Source organism: Pongo pygmaeus, chromosome 4 (assembly GCF_028885625.2).
Source record: "Pongo pygmaeus isolate AG05252 chromosome 4, NHGRI_mPonPyg2-v2.0_pri, whole genome shotgun sequence".
NCBI classification, from domain to species: domain Eukaryota; kingdom Metazoa; phylum Chordata; class Mammalia; order Primates; family Hominidae; genus Pongo; species Pongo pygmaeus.
In genome coordinates, this window is record NC_072377.2 from 135,499,627 (window position 1) to 135,514,400 (window position 14,774).

The window sequence follows — 14,774 nt, forward strand, 5'->3', positions numbered from 1 at the left end:
TGTTTTTCTTCAAATGTGAAGAAGTCCTTGAGGACTGACTGGGATTCTGAAACGAAGACAGTCTCTTCCTTGGGTAGCATGCCAACTGGTTGTGCAACAGCACAGTAGTACAGAGAAAAGATCATGGGCTTTAGAGTCAGCCAGAACTAGTCTTACTCCACAGCTTTGCCTCTTGCTTTTTATGTGACTCTGGGCACTTCCTATAATTTTACAAATCTTAGTTTCCTCTTCAAAAAACATGGAAATATTAATACTGTCTCACTAGTTTGTTTTGAATAAAAAATAAAATGGAATTATACACAGCAGCAATAGTATTGCACACATCATACACAAAAGAAGTATTACACATATCAATATGTAGTAGACAGAGCAGAAATAGTAGTGTACATAAACATGAGTGCTAGCTCCATGCTTTCTAGAGAAACAAAGCATGCCCACCTGGGAGAGGTGTGCAACAGTGCAAAGCAATTATTGATAAGTGTCCAGTGATAAATGATGTAGTCAGCAAATATGTTATTCTAAGTACAATTATTGATCTAGGAAGTACATTCTATTGTTGATAAGAACCAAATGATAAATGGTCTATTTAGTAATATCCTTTCAGAGGAAGAAAAGAGAAACTCAATGTGGCCTGGAATGGACTAGAAAAGTAGTTGTGGGAAAGACCAGAGCTTGAAGGGTAGGCATTATTTGTTTTGTTTCTGATTTTGTTTTATTTTTATTTTATTTTTTAATCAACATGCCATGAAATTTAACTTTTTTCAGTATACAGTTCTATGAATTTTAACTCAGGTATAGATTTGTATAAACATCACCACAGTCAGGACACTGAATAGTTCCATCACCTCAAAACATCCACATTCCTGCTTCTCTAACTCCTGGAAATCACTGATATGTTGTCTATCACTACAGCTTTTCAAGGTTACCATATAAATGAAATCATACAGCATGTAACCTTTTGAGACTGGCTTCTATTTCATAGTGTAATGCCTTTGATTCATCTGTCTTATTGCAGGTACCAGCATATCATCCCATTCTACTGCTAAGACGTATTGCATTCTATACCTTCTATGGACATACCACAATTCTATGGACATACCACAGTTTGGCTATCTACTCACCCAATGAAGTCCTTTAGGTCATTTTCAGGTTTTGGCTATTATAGGTAGAGTATCCATAAACATTTGTATGCAGGTTTTGTATGGACTAGGCACTTGGCTTGCATTGTTGTTTACCTCCCTCGGGCAGGCATGTTATTTTCTTTAGCAAGAATGGAACTAGCATTTATTATTATGTAAAATACTATTTTGTTATATATACTATGTATTGTTGTGTATTGTTTTCATGTCTCTGGATAAATACCTAGAAGTGGGACTGCCAGGTCATATGGTAAGTTACTGTTTAACTTTATAAGAAACTGCCCAGCTGTTTTCCAGATTGGTTGTAGCACTGTACATTCCCACCAGCAATGTATGAGATTTCCAGTTGTTCTGTTAAGTCAGCACTTAGTATTGTCAGTATACATTTAATTTTAGCCATTTTAACAGCTGTGTAGTGGTACTGTATCATGGTTTTAATTTGCATTTCCCTAATGTTTAGTGATGTTGAACATCTTTGCATGTGCTTGTTCACCACATGGATACCCTCCTTGGAGCATATTTTTATTTTTTAAATTTTTCTTTTATGACTTTTATTATTTTCTTTCCTAATTATAAAACTAATTTTGTTTGTTTTTTGAGACAGGATCTCTCTCTGTCACCCAGGCTGGAATGCAGTAGTGCAATCATGGCTCACTGCAGCCTCAACCTCCTGGTTCAAGGGATTCTCCTGCCTCAGCCTCCCAAGTAGCTGGTACTACAGGAACATGCCACTGCACCAGCTTGTTGTTGTTGCTGCTGTTATAGAGATGAGGTCTCACCATACTGCCCAGGCTGGTCTTGAACTCTTGGGCTCAAGCAATCCTTCCACCGCGGCCTTCCAAAGTGCTAGGATTACAGGCATGAGCCACTGAATACAGCCCCTAATTATAAAACTAATGATTTTAAAGGGGATGTTTAAAATATAGAACATTTTTCAATACAAAAAAAAATTCTGTCATTTCTATTGCCATCTTCTGTCCCAGCCAGTGACAAAACAAAATGAATAATTTTGTGTATTTCTTCCCAACTTCTGTAATGTATAGTTGCAAATGTAAATATGGGCCTAGATTTGTGATGGAGTGTTTTCCAGCAAAATTAGAATTATACAGTAAATACAGTTTTGATGCATGAAAGTAGTAAATTCATCACTATATACATTTTCTTGGAATACAGCAAATTTTCAAGTTCAGAAAAGAAGGAATATATAAAGAATCAGGTATCAAATGACAACTTACTTTCAAATAGGTAATTCCATGTTACTCCTAGTAATGTAATGGTGTCCATGTATATTACTCAAATAACAAATTACGCTACAATAACAAATAAATCCTGAAATCTCAGCAACTCCATGTAATAAAAGTTTCCTTCTCACTCATATCACAGACACTGTAATAAGTACTGCTCTCCCTTAACAGTGACCCAGGGACAAGTTATGTTTCCATTTTGCAATATGCTATCTTACAGTTTTTCTTTTTCAGCTGCCTGGAGGAGCAAAGGGAAGGTTTATAATACTCTAACTGCTTTCAATCAGAAATGGCACATCATTTCTTCCCACTTTCCCATTGGTGAGAATAAATCCTGTGACTCACATATAGGTGCCTGGGGTTGAAATGCAGAGGAGCACACAGCAATCAGGGTGCACAAACCTGTCTGCCACTGCCTGAAATGATGGTAGAGGCGTAATATCTGACTAATTCTAATGGTGACAGAGGCATTCCGGAGAGAGAAAGTTCATTCTAGCAAAGAAATATGTATATAGTTTTATTAAGCAATGATTAAAATTTTGTGTCCACTTAAAAGACATTCCCATGAAGGAGATAAATGCAAGTTATTTAAAATTCTAATTTAAAACATATTTTTTAAAAGCTGAATTATTTTAGGTCAGACATATCACAGTATTTTCATCTCTTGTTGTATGATTGATTTTTGCAAACTCTCTTTCATTTTAGTTGCAGCTCCCTTAAGAATAATAGACTTCTGTTGTCCTCATGGCTATCCCAACCACAAGCATTCCCTTCCAATTGTATATACACATATAATCACATGACCTTGTCTAGCCAACATTAAGAATTTGCCATTCCTTCATGCCCAACTTCCTTCAGCCATAATAGTGGTTAAGTACCAACCAGTTATTAGTATTCTTTAACTGATTTAAGAATTAATCTCATCAAATTTTGAATGTTCACAACACAAATGTCTGTGATGGATATGCTAATTATCTTGATTTGATCATTGTACATAGTAGACACATATAAAAACATCATTCTGTATCCCATGAATATGTACAATTATTGCTGAATTAGTCCTCACGCTGCTATAAAAACTACCTGAGATTGGGTAATTTATAAAGCAAAGAGGTTTAATTGACTCACAGTTCAGCAAGGCTAGGGAGGCCTCAGGAAACTTACAGTCATGGCAGAAGGGGAAGCAAACACATCCTTCTTCACATGGTGGCAGGAGAGAGAAGTGCTGAGCAAAGTGGGAAAAGCCCCTTATAAAACCATCAGATCTCATGAGAACTCACTGACTCTCATGAGAACAGCATGGGGGGAACCGCCCCCATGATCCAATCATTTTCCACCAGGTCCCTCCTATGACACATAGGGATTCTGTGAACTACAATTCAAGATGAGATTTGGGTGGGGATACACCAAACCATATCATTCTGTCCCTGGCCACTCCCAATTCTCATGACCTCACATTTCAAAGCACAATCATGCCTTCCCAACAGTCCCCCAAAGTCTTAACTCAACCCAGCATTAACTCAAACATCCAATTCCAAACTCTTATCTGAGACAAGGCAAGTACCTTCTGCTTATGAACCAGTAAAATCAAACACAAGTTAGTTACTTCCTAGATACAATGAATGGGGGTACAGGCATTGGGTAAATATACCCGTTCCAAATGGGAGAAGTTGACCAAAACAAAGGGGCTACAGGTCCCATGCAAATCCAAAATCCAATAGGGCAGTCATTAAACCTTAAAGTTCCAAAATGATCTCTTTTGACTCCATGTCTCATATCCATGTCACACTGATGCAAGCGGGAGGCTCCCACAGCCTTGGACAGCTCTGCCCCTGTGGTTTTGCAGGGTTCAGCCTCCATCCCGGCTGCTTTCATGGACAGGTGTAGAGTGTGAGTTTTCCAGGCACACAGTGCAAGCTGTCAATGGATCTACCATTCTGGGGTCTAGAGGATGGTGGCCCTTTTCTCACTACCCTAGCTACACTAGGCAGTGCCCCAATGAGGACTCTGTGTGGGGGTTCCACTCCCACATTTCTCTTCCACACTGCCCTAGCAGAGGTTTTCCATGAGGACTCTGCCCCTGCAGCAAGCTTCTGCCTGAACATCCAGGCATTTCTATACATCCTCTGAAATCGAGGCGGAGGTTCCCAACACTCAATTCTTGACCTCTGTGCATTCACAGGCTCAACACTACATGGAAGCCACCACATGTCTGGGTTTGCACCATCTGAAGCAATGGCCCAAGCTGTACCTTGGCCCCTTTTAGCCACAACTGGACCTGAAGGAGCTGGGATGCAGGGCACCATGTCTCAAGGCTACACAGAGCAGGAGGTGCCGGGGTCTGGTCTATAAAACCATTTTCTCCTCTGGGCATGTGATGAAAGGGGCTGCTGTAAAGGTTTCTGACATGGCTTAGAGACATTTTCCCCATTGTCTTGGTGATTAACATTCAGTTCCCAACTACTTATGCAAATTTCTGCAGCCAGCTTGAATTCCTCCCCAGAAAATGGGTTTTTCTTTTCTACTACATCATCAGGCTGCAAATTTTCCAAACCTTTATGCTCTGCTTCCTCTTGAATGCTTTGCCATTTAGAAATTTCTTTTACCAGATATCCTAAATCATCTCCCTCAAGTTCAAAGTTCCACAGATCTCTAGGGCAGGGGTAAAATGCCACCAGTCTCTTTGCTAAAGCACAGCAAGAGTGGCATTTACTCCAGTTCCCAACAAGTTCCTCATTTCCATCTGAGAGCACCTCAGCCTGTACTTCATTGTCCATATCACTATCAGAATTTTGGTCAAGGACATTCAACAAGTCTCTAGGAAGTTTCAAACTTTCCCACATCTTCCTGTCTTCTGAGCCCTCAAAGTCTCCAGGAAGTTCCAGACTTTCTCATATTTTTCTGTCTTCTTTTGAGTCCTCCAAACTGTTCAAAGCAATAGTGGCAGGAGGCAGACAAATGCCTAGGCAGATACGGACAGATCCCCAGTGAAAATCCACCTATAAGCCAAAGACAGTTTAAAGCCTGAAACCCTAGCTACAAGTCAAATCCACAGACTGGATTGAGAACCTGTCTTCCTGTTTGACACACTCCTCTGACTGATCCCCACCCTTCACCTATTTTACATATACCTACCCTTTCCTAATTGGTTTTCCACACTGCCATGACCATATTTGAGTTGTGCCTTTGCTTTAGTCTTTTGCTTTAGCCTTGCATACTCACAAACCAGTCAGCACACACTCCCATAGTCTAAGCCCACAAAAGCCCTGGACTCAGCCACACTGGAAGAAAAACCACCTGACTGTGGGGGTGAGGGACCACCCCCATGTCCACTCTCCACTGAGAGCTGTTCCATCACTCAATAAAATTCTTCTCCACTCTCATCACCCTTCAATTGACAGTGTATTCTCATTCTTCTTGGATGCAGGACAAGAGCTCAGGAACCACTGAACACAGGTCCAAGCTATAACAGAGGCAGGCTGGGGCATGCCCAGCCCAGCTACAGGCTCAGCTAGTGCGCAAGCCAAACTCAGCCCAGGTCGGGCAAGTGGGCAGGGTGCCTCCTGCAGCAGGTAGCGTGTCTGAGTGAGTCCCAGTGAGGGGCGTCACCAGCCAGAGGTCCCTGGCTGGCAAAATGACTGAGAAAAATCCTACATCACAACCTCTGCCTGTTACCCAGTTCCAAAGTCACTTCCACATTTTCAGGTATCCTGATAGCAGCAGTCCACTACCTTGGTACCAATTTACTGTATTAGTCTGTTCTTATGCTGCTATAAAGAACTGCCCAAGACTGGGTAATTTATAAAGAAAAGAGGTTTAATTGATTCACAGTTCTGCATGGCTAGGGAGGCCTCAGGAAACTTACAATCATGGTGGAAGGTGAAGCAGGAACCTTCTTCACAAGTTGGCAGGAGGTAGGGAGTGCCAAGCAAAGGGGGAAGAGCCCCTTATAAAACCATCAGATCTCATGAGAACTCACTCACTATCATGAGAACAGCATGGAGGAAACTGCCCCCATGATCCAATCACTTTCCACTGGGTCCCTCTCACAACATGTAGGGATTATGGGAACTACAATTCAAGATGAGATTTGGGTGGGACACAGCCAAAGCATATCATTTGTCAACTAAAAATAAAAGGGGAAATTTAAACGGCGCCTAGAGCAGGCAGACAGGAGCCTTCTACCCATGGTGCCAATTAGACAGAGTGTTTCTCCTTGTAAAAAGAAAGAGGAATTGGTGAAGGTGTGGGTCAGAAATGTTAATTAAATGAGACTTTCTTTCTACAAATGTGAATAGTTCATGTATTGCTATCTTCTAAGTAAAAGACAAAAGACAGGAAGGCCTGACCTTTAACTTCCTTTGCAGTGTCATATTCCTAAGGAAAACCCATGAAAGTGATATCACCAAAAACAGTGGAGTAGGAACACCAGGGCTTTTTCCCTCCACAAAAGCAATTCGTGAGCTGGCAAAAACTGAAATAACTTTACAGAATTCTGGAATCAACCAAAAACTTTCAACAACCAGCTAAAGACTGGGTGAAAAAATAAGCTGCTGCTTTGTGGTAAGAGAGTGTCCTAGCACGTTAAATTGCCCACTTGCCATCCCTCACATCTCACGTTGGCAGTAGCCATTCATATAGCAGCCCACACTCCTGGCACAGACTGCTAGTACCAGGTGGAGCAACTCAGAAGTTGTTCTTAAAGAAATACGATTGCCTATTTTGTCCTGTGTAGTGGCCCCCTAAGGAACTGGTAAAGTGGCTCGCCTTTGTTTAGCCACCTCAGAGTGTTCTCAAGGAGGAGTGGCTTTCTGGGTAACATTTGCCAAAAGCATTGAAGGCAAAAGTACTGGCCACAGCAGACTGGAGCAAGGTACAACACTTGGGCCAAGCAATAGACAGACTATAAAGAGAAATCTGAAGTAAGCTCAGAAAAGAGATGTAATGGAAAAAACAAATTGGCCTTCTTGGGCATATTTTATTATCAGGATTTGTGGATTATCAGACTTTACTTAGTTGTAATCTAAAATGTGGTGGCCTCCCAATAAATCGTTGTTTAAATGATTGATTAGTGGATCCATAGATGAATGGAATAAAAATGGTCTACATCCACTGTTTCTTATTTATTAAAAATTAACTTTTTATCCTTTTCCATATTTTTGTGTTTAATTCATATTTCTATAATAAGACCATAAGACCCTCTTATACTTCTTTTAGAATATTAAAACAATCAATAATAGCATTATACATATATATCATTTTTAAACTGTTTTCTTATTAAAGTTATGATTTCATACTGAAAATATTAATGTCATTGAAATAGTTTAATTATATCAGATTTTTCAGACATTTAAACAATAAACTGAATTCACTTGGTATCAATCCAATGCAACTGTTTTTAAACAAACTATAAAACCACTTATGAAGACCTGTTCCTATTCTCCAGATTCCTTATATTCTATTAGACATTATTATCCAGATAGCTTGTTCTTTGCACCAAACTGGATATTGTCCTTTTTTTCATGTTTTTAATTGATACACAATAATTGTATATATTTAGGGGGTATATAGTTTTATTTAGTTTTGTTTTTTGAGATGAGGTCTTGCTCTGTTGCCCAGGCTAGAGTGCAGTGTTACAATCATAGCTCACTGTAGCCTCAAACTCCTGGACTCAAGCTATCCTCACGCTTCAGCCTCCTAAGTAACTGGAACAACAGGCATGTGCCACCATGCCTGGATAATTTATTTTTATTTTTATTTTTTCACAGAGTGGGTCTCACCATGTTGCCCAGGCTGGTCTCAAATTCCTGGCCTAAAGCAATCCTGTCGCCTCGGCCTCCCAAAGTAATGGGATTACGGATGTGAGCCAGTGTGCACAGCAGTACATAGTGATGTTGTGACACATGTAATGTATAGTGATCAAATCAGGGTAATTAGCATATCCATCATCTCCAAAATTTATCATTTCTTTGTGTTGGCAACATTCAATATCCTCCTAGCTATTTGAAACTATATAATATATTATTGTTAACTATTGTCATCCTACATCTATACAACACTAGAACTTATTCCTCCTATCTAGCTATAGTTTATATCCTTTAACAGGAGTCTCTATTTCCTCCTTCTCCATGCCTTTCCCAGCCTCTAGTATTTTCTGTTTGACCTTTTACTTCTATGAGATCAAAATTTTTTTAGCTTCCATACTGAGTGAAGACATGCAGTATTTAACTTTGTTACTAGCCTATTTCACCTAACATAATGTCCTTTATTTCCAACCATGTTGCCATGAATGACAAAATTTCACTCTTTTTATGGTTGAATAGTGTTCCATTGTGTGTGTATGCATTCGTTCATCTGCTGTTGGACACCTAGGTTGATTTCATATCTTGGCTATTCTGCATAGTGCTATAATAAACATGGAGTGCAGATGTCTGTTTGATATACTGATTTCCTTTCCTTTGGGTAAATGCCCAGAACTAGGATTGCTGGATCATATGGTAGCTCTATTTTTAGTTTTTTGAGGAACCGCCATACTGTCCTGAAATCTTGGACCATGGCAGAGTGTCACACAGGATGAGTTCAAAGTTTTCATGTGGATTAAACTGGCATGTACTAGATTTTTGAAACACTCAAAGCAATCAGAATGCTGTGAATCTTCCCAAGATGTTGTAAAGGGTCAAAATAATGAGACTAGAAAGAAGATGCATCAAGGCAGGAATAAGGAAAGAAAAATTAAAACTACTCTAGTCCCTCATGCACACTCAGTTCAGACTGTTCAATAAACCAGTTTTATAAGTCTAAATATAAATTTATTTATTCTAGGAAAAATAGATTATTAGTATGATTATCCAATGAATTGCCATGTAGTACAACTCCTCTTTAGTATTTATCCCACTGGCAACCAGCTTGTGATAGAATATAATAAATAAGCAAATAAACTGCCCCTAACCTAGCTATGTTGGCATTATCTTCATTTTTACTTTTAGAAGTCAAATCTAGTGTAGTTCGAATCATGTTTCTCACACCTCACTTTTTCCTCCCCCTCTCTTGGGACTTCAAATTCATCTTCAAGCTTCCCATTTTTATCTTCAGAGACAACCTGAACCCTTCAATCTCTTACCTTTGCTCTCCCTAGTACATGTTAACCTGCTGCACCTTTAAATGTGTTGCCTACTGTTAAATAAATGTAAGAAACATCCTACCACTCAAATTGACCTCCTTATAAGCTCTTCAGAAATCTTTCGTCCAATGGAAACGTTGCTACTGTCCATAAAAATCTCCTCCAAGTTTGACAATCAAACACATTACAAAATGCAAAAACAAAAGGCAAAACTTGTGCAGCTAGTAATTTGATATTTTTCTAAATGTGTATATTACAAATTTTACATAAATACTTGCTTAATCAAATAATTTGCTTTCTGGGAAGTGACCTGGTCTTTTACCAGAGGGTTGTAAGTGGCAAAGGAGCCCATGATTGGGACAAGACACCAGGAAGTACCAAACCAGGGCCATGTGCCAGGAATACGAGAGCCAGCACTTACTCTAAGAGCACACAGACAGCCATAGATCTTGTCGTTGGGCAGAAATCTGAGAGGTGAGGGTACAGGTTTTTTTAAGAGATTTGAATCATCTGAAGGGTTTTCCAAACAAACTTACATGGTGTACCTATAAATTTTCTAAATTCTCTGTCCCCATTCCCAGAAATGGGAGAGAAGTTGATGGGAAGGCAGAGAGAGAAACTGAACTCTCACTGCTACTATCAATTCTGTGCAGGCCTGAAACAATAAACTTGTCTCCCTAACAGTTCAAAAATCTAGTTGAAAAATGAGCATTTGTAAAGGGAAAGCACCCTGAAATGTTAGGAAGAACTTGCAGTTTTAGAGCCAGAAAGATGTGAATTCCAGTTCTGTCTCCATCCTTCCTTTGATATATGTTCCTTGGCAAGTTGTTAATTTCTCAGAGACTATAATATCTCCCTGGCAGGACTGTGGTAAATAATAAACAAAATACTCTCTGTAAAACATTTAGGTCTATGCCTGGCACATAATAGGTACTGGACAAATGGGGATATCTTGAGTGTCTCTGCATGACCTTTTGAGAGTTCCCCCCTCTGGGCCTAAGTTTTGTTATCTATAAAATGGGTATATTAATATCCCATCACTATGTTGTTACAGGTAATAAACTAGACAATCTGAATGCAATAGCTAGTATGATAAAGAGTGTATAAAAGTATTAAGCAAACATCATTTATTTTCCTTGTTAAATCAATTTTTTCAAAATGTTTTTTGATTAATGTGAATTGAGTAGTGAAACTGGAGTTAATGACAGACCAAAAATTGTATAGGAGACAGGCAATTCATTCTGACAACCGGGTAACCAGAAGAAAAGACCCAACATTGCAGATCTTTGACACTTGGGAGTCTAAAGCTTACTTTTCTTCCCACAAAAGTTCTAACTAATGGAGAAGTCCTACGAAGAATGGATGGCCAAACAGGAATCACAGTGTCTGCTGTATTAATGGCTGGGCCAGCACCTATTAACTTCCAACACACAGGGCCCAATTGTCAACTGTGAGGAAGAATAAATCTTAAGCCTTGGGACAAAATAATGGTCCTGACTCTTCCCAAATCTTGGTCCAAACTATGGGGAATGCAGTCTGCAGAGCACACCAAATCCACTTACTCAGCCAACTTCAAGGAAGACAGCATCCTGCCGCATGGGTGATCACCTGGAGAACATTGCAGCTAGAGAGCTGAACTAAGAGGCCAGAGATGGCCAGGCACGGTGGCTCATAACTGTAATCCCAGCACTTTGGGAGGCTGAGGTGGGCAGATCACAAGGTCAGGAGATCAAGACCATCCTGGCTAACACGGTGAAACCCCGTCTCTCCGAAAAATACAAAAAACTTAGCCAGGTGTGGTGGCGGACGCCTGTAGTCCCAGCTACTCGGGATGCTGAGGCAGGAGGATAGCACGCACCCAGGAGGTGGAGCTTGCAGTGAGCCGAGATCACACCACTGCACTCCAGCCTGGGCAAGTGACAGAGGAGATTCCATCTAAAAAAAATAAATAAATAAAAGAGGCCAGAGATGTGAGCAGGCCCACGGCACCTCAGGTCAAAGAAAGGCAGGTACAGCGCCTCAGGTCAAAGAGAGGCAGGACAGAGCCAGTTTCCCCAGCAAAAGGCATATTGATCACACTCACTAGTAAAATTGCCTGATCAATTAGCTCCACCCCTTCTCCTCCCTGGGGAGAATTGAGCACTAAGGTAGAGAGGAGCAGAAGAGACTCAAACACTCTCCACTCCTAGGGAAAGAAAGCTTGAGGAGAAGATTCCTAGTTGCACAAGGAAGAGGATGAGTGTCCCCTCCTTCCCCTCCCCAGGTCAAAGCTAAAACAAAGGCCACGCGCAGTGGCTCACACCTGTAATCCCAGCACTTTGGGAGGCCGAGGAGGGCAGATCACCTGAGGTCAGGAGTTCGAGACCAGCCTGGTCAACATGGTAAAACCCCATCTCTGCTAAAAACACAAAAATTAGCAGGGCATGGTGGCACATGCCTCTAATCTCAGCTACTTGGGAGGCTGAGGCAGGATAATCGCTTGAACCTGGGAGGCGGAGGTTGCAGTGAGCCGAGATCGGGCCAATGCACTCCAGCCTGGGCAACAAAGCAAAGCAGTAATTTGGGAATTAGGCAGATTGAAGAGGGGTAACAAATAGCACCAGAACTAGAGGTTGATTGGGAAGCCACCAAGATGTTTAAGGAAGCTACTGCATGTAGCCAGAGGCGAGGAGATTGCCAGGAGGCTTTGACAGAAGAGCAGGTCAGGGCAGGCTTTCTGCCAAGGCAGGAAGCAGGTCCTCAATATGAGAAACCCAGAGTCTCAGGTAGATAGAGCAAACAAAAGTGTGCCACCAAAGAGGCTTATGGATACAAAATGGGGAAATTAGCACTAAACAAAGGGTCAAGATATCTGGACAGTCATTGCAGCCATTCTGACTGTACTGCTAACTAGCCATTGACCTCTAAACGTATCACTTTTCATCTCTGGACATGAGTTCCCTCAAATATAAAAATAAGTATCTTCCTTCTCCAACAATAAATGATCACAGAAAAGGAGATGTGCATTGTTTGGTGATGCATTCAATCTGTCCTGTGTCACCTGGATGCAGAAGACATGGGAACTATTGTCTTCTCAACAATGACAATAGAGCACATATTGAACAGAGGATATCTGTTCAAACACCACCCCGGAGTCCCAGAAATGCTGGGTGTGATCTGCAGCAGGATATGAAAAGTGAAATAAGAAACTTTAAACTATATAAGCAGGCTTGCCTTCTTTTTCATATTTTTCTAGGAAATCAGTGAAACAAGAGAACAGCTCCAAGGACAGGACTTGTATTTGAAAATAATGATAGATGACACATTCTGAACAATTACTTATATGATTTTTTTCTCTGCCTTATTTTTCTCTCTCCTAAGACCACGCTTATAAAATATTACAGTAAAGAAAAGGTCTTCCACTACAAAAAGTTTTTCGGGAAAGAGAGGACATTGTCATTTTTTTCAGGCCCTAAAAATATTGTGTATTGTAGAAATCAAACTCTGGAAAGGAGAAGGAGATTCTAACTTATCTATAAAGCTAAAATCTCCTCTGAAGGAGATTATATACCGCAGGATAGGGCCATATCTTTTCCTTTCTCTGGTAGAGAAAGCAAGGCTTCATATTTGAATCTCTAAATTGTACCATTCTGAAAATCCACAAATAAAGAAATGCTTAGGAAAAAAGGGGGCTCCTGCTGACTAATGCTGAAATTGTAAGATTGTTCTCATTTTCATTTCCAGCAACCAAAAGAAGGAACACTTATGGCCACATTCTCTCTCTACTTAAAGGATATGTGGCCAGTCTATGGGAACACCATGGTGGTAGCTATGTGATTCTGAGTACTATGAAAGCACAGATTTTTGGGGGCTTTTAGAAGACCCTGACAACATTTTAATATTTTATGGAGATATTAAAAGGGATTTCTCTCTTTCTGTATCACTGCAAAAGGAAGAAACAATTTAAAGCAACTTGGCACTCTTAGGAGCATATAATTCTTGATGGCAGCTCTTGCCTCTGCAGTTGTTTATATTTCACAATGAGGATTATGTCATTACCCTACAGGTAGCCCCATCCAATACAATCTTATTACTAAAAGATTCTAGAATTTAATGGCTATCCCACAATAGACTGCTTTTCAGACATCTGTAGGATTTTCCAAATATCAAGGATATAATTTGCTGCATAAGTTGAATGAACTGCAAATTTTATTTACAGGTTTTTCATATACAGATATTTCTTGCCTGATCAGAGACTGATGTAGAGCTTCTGAAGCTGCCCAAAATATATCCCATTTGATGTTTCCTAAAGTTCTTTTAAGAGAACCTGAGCTCTTCTTGTTCTCTATCATGGCGGATCAAGGTGAAAAGGAGAACCCCATGCAGAAACTTCACATCTGCAAGCTCTGCCTCAACATCTGTGTTGAGGAGAGTGGAGACAGACTAACCTGAGCAGCCAAGGCATTGGAGCAGCTCACAGGGCAGAGTCCTGTGTTTTCCAGAGCTAGATAAAATCAGATCCTCTGGCATGCAGAGAAATGAAAAGATTGCTGTCCACTGCACAGTTCAAGGGTCCAAGGCAGAAGAAATCCTGGAGAAGGATCTAAAGGTGCAGAAGTATGAGTTAAGAAAAAATAACTTCTCAGATACTAGAAACTTTGGTTTTGGGATCCAGGAACACATCAATTTGTGTATCATATATGACCCAAGCATTGGTATCTACGGCCTGGACTTCTCTGTGGTGCTGGGTAGGCCAGGTTTCAGCATCACAGACAAGAAGCACAGGACAGGCTGCACTGGGGCCAAACACAGACTCAGCAAAGAGGAAATCATGCATTGCTTCCAGCATAAGTATGATGGGATCATCCTTCCTGACAAATGAACCCGTTTCTGTCCAAAAGGCCAATAAAAAGTTTTTGGTGAAAAAAAAAAGAGAACCAGAAAGCTCAGCCTTCCTTAGACTTTATTTGCTGGGCACAGAAAATCATGCTCAGCCTTGCCAACCTTCTAAGGAATCAGAGAAAGCCTCATCCCACTGACTCATGACATTTAGAAATAATCTGCCAATGTAGACCTGGTTTCCGATTTGAGGCCTGAGTCCACTATCATGGTCTTGCATCTGCTGTATTGACTCAGACTATGTAACCAGAGTTCAGCCTCAACTTCCCTACTAGAACCTTCAGTTCCTTACCTGGGGGTGATGAGAGGATGGGCAAAGGGGAGTGCTCCCTAGGTTCTCATTCTCCATCTTTCCACTGGGTCCTGTTGCAAGGGGGTAAACCCTGGGAATCC

At 40.6% G+C, this 14,774-nt stretch overlaps 1 pseudogene; it reads left to right on the top strand.

The window, feature by feature from the left end:
- The first annotated feature begins 13,832 nt into the window (after positions 1-13,832).
- LOC129036668 (large ribosomal subunit protein uL5-like) lies at positions 13,833-14,364 on the top strand (annotated as a pseudogene).
- Positions 14,365-14,774: the final 410 nt, after the last annotated feature.